This window comes from Acipenser ruthenus, chromosome 7 (assembly GCF_902713425.1).
Source record: "Acipenser ruthenus chromosome 7, fAciRut3.2 maternal haplotype, whole genome shotgun sequence".
NCBI classification, from domain to species: domain Eukaryota; kingdom Metazoa; phylum Chordata; class Actinopteri; order Acipenseriformes; family Acipenseridae; genus Acipenser; species Acipenser ruthenus.
The window spans coordinates 13,259,017-13,262,045 of NC_081195.1; positions in this window are offsets into that span (position 1 = coordinate 13,259,017).

A 3,029-nucleotide genomic window follows, 5' to 3' on the forward strand; every position below is an offset into this window, starting at 1 on the left:
GCGAGATCTCATGTGACATTGCTCAAATAAATAGTGGGAGTTGAGTTGTGGTTTGCTGCAGCAGAAGGTGCCTGAAGGATAACGTCTGTACATGCAAGGGTGCAAGAATCAAAATAACATAGTTTTTGTTAAATGTAAACGTCATCTATACAATGCATTTTGTTCTGTATTCATTTTACCTATTTTAATACTGTTATACACATAAAAAAAAAATGAAAGGCAGTTTAATCCCATCAGATTCTATAGTGGGGGCCCCAACCTTTACCACCAAAAAGCTTTTCATAATCATACAGTAGCCCCTCGCTAAGCCGACATAAGGAGGTGTCGGGTTTAAAAACACTACAATAAAATCTGACACAAATACATTTATAGTGTTCGATGTATTTTAAATATAAATCATTGCGCTGAAATAACACTAATGTGTTTTGAGTAGGCTACACATTACATTATGTAAAAATATAAATATATACAGTAGGCCTACAGTATACAGTACAGTAGTAAAATCAAATGAATACCTAGCGCACTTTCATTTTACTTTAGCCTACTGGTAACACAAAATAAATCATGCTGCTGCATTGAACACATTGGTGTACAATGCGAATAAAAGATTATTTTAAATTGAAACTAAATGATTTTAGGTTTTTTTTTTTTATTTTAATTATTATTATTTTTAACTTGGCCTACTTAGTAGCCTAGACAATTAACACACAATAGATCATGGGCCTGTATAGATGTTCAGAATGAGCTGGAGGGGTTAGTGGCACATGTGTGCAGTCTATTGCTCCCAATATGCTGAGAAAAACAGAAATGTCATAGAAATTTGTTTTCAAGGCTTGTAAATACACCCTGACTTTAGTGAAAATTAGGTACTCCAAAATGCATTTCGCACAACTGGCAACGCACGAGAAAAAGCGGACTGGGAAATGCCAGAAACAATTATGACTGTTCAAAAGTTCTGAACAAATTGATGCAATTGTAAGTGTTGCAATTGTCTGCAGCTTTAGTACATCTCATTATAGTATTTGTGAACCCTCAATTGCAATATCTCCACCCCCTTTTTGTGACTTTATGCAGGAATGCCCATAATTACATATTCATCTAAAGTTGAACCGCAATAAAAACTGATGGCGCAAAGCATTCCCTAAAAAGATGCTAACAGCATTACGCATATTTAGTACATTTCACCCTAGACTTCCGACTCGTTTGCATCCGGTTTGCGACTATTGGCAACACTTTAGTACATCTACCCCTAAGTGCCTGAAGGCTGATTTAAAAAACAATGGTTTGTTACTAAATGCAACTGGCGGAAGAATTTTATTGTGGCAATGTTGATCCATTAAACCTCAACATCTTCCAACAGTCCCTGCAATGGGGCTTACTTTTATGGCTTTAAAATGCCAGCACCTGGTAATGAATATTAACCTTCAATAATAACTGAAAATATGGCTACATTTGACATGGATTTGGCCTGAATGTATCTGTGTACACTTTCACCTTCATACGTTTATATGCATCTAAAATGTTCTTATAATACTGTAAGTGTTCAGTGGCTACTTCTAATCATGTGGAGTTTATTTATCATGGAGACAAGCAAAGCGTAGCCTACCAGAGAAAATGCATTCAGCATGATTAGAGGAATTCACCGAACAATTATAAACAAATTGTGTATTGGGTTTGGGAGTTCTATTGTAATTTTAAAAGCTTAATAAATATATAATGAAGTGTTACAATGGTATACTAACTAACAACTACAAACACACATGGCACTTCAAACATATTTATTTATTTATAGCCTACAATCGTACATACTAAAATACATGCAAAAGTAGATACATGCATAAGTGTGCTTTATTTTGCTCTTATCTGCCCCAATTTTACTGCATTTAATCCTGTACTTCAGAATACTGTAATCTGCCAAGTGTTTAACCTGTAGTACTTTGTATTTAATCATATCCTGATGTAACTATCACTATTTAATCATACCCTGATGTAACTATCACTATTATCTGCTGTATTATTGAATTGTGGTTTGTCACACTTATACTTTGCTTGAACAAAAGTTATTGTATTTCTTGCTCTTATTGTATTACTTGTATTGTAACACTTGAAATGTATTTGCTTACAATTGTAAGTCGCCCTGGATAAGGGCGTCTGCTAAGAAATAAATAATAATAATAAGAAGAAAATATATTCCAGCCAAGCCTACATAGATGGCTTAACCCCATCCCATCCAGTATTTTTTTCTTTTTAACCAAAAAAAGATTGCAAAATGCACATTAAAAGAGTCATTTATAGTAAGCTGTGTCAAAATATCCCCCAAAATGAGGGTAAATGACTAGTGGGGTTTATTTTTTATTTTTATTTTTTCATCCATGCCATCCGATTTTTACCCACACGCCAGATAATCGTAAATCAGCATTTGAAGTGTTCTAAAGTTCACGAATTATACACTAAATAGATATTCCCATTATTTTTTATTTCCATTTGGCTGCTGCTCGCTGGTGGGAGAGCCGCCTCCCTGTACGCTAGTAGTAGTTTCCATAACAGTGAATTATGCTTCCATTCATTTTTCTTGATCTCGTTAACATGCATTTTGATTATTGTTGAGAAAGGAAGTGATGTACGTGACCTGCGACAATTAAGCTTTTTAACAAGAAATGCATTCATTAATGACCTCATCGACTCAATTTCAAAGCATTAACTGATTGATTTTATTAACAAATTTCTTTGAAAATCACTTGCTACTAAAGCTGTCGTTACTATACCGCGAGTTCGATACAATAACACTGTTTTTTTGAAAATCCCCCCCATATGTATTGCAGCATGCCGTTGAAAAGTAAAGCATTTTTTTTATAAGGCTAGAAACCTAAAATGTTGTGTTTTTATTTTCTTCACAAAACATCCCCGATGACACAGCTTTATTTGAATGTTACCATTTTAAGTGTGAAGGTAAAAATATGTATTTTATTTGTTACACCACACAAATGGCCTTATTTTCAAAGTGTTTCCTCCATTCTTTAATTAATTCC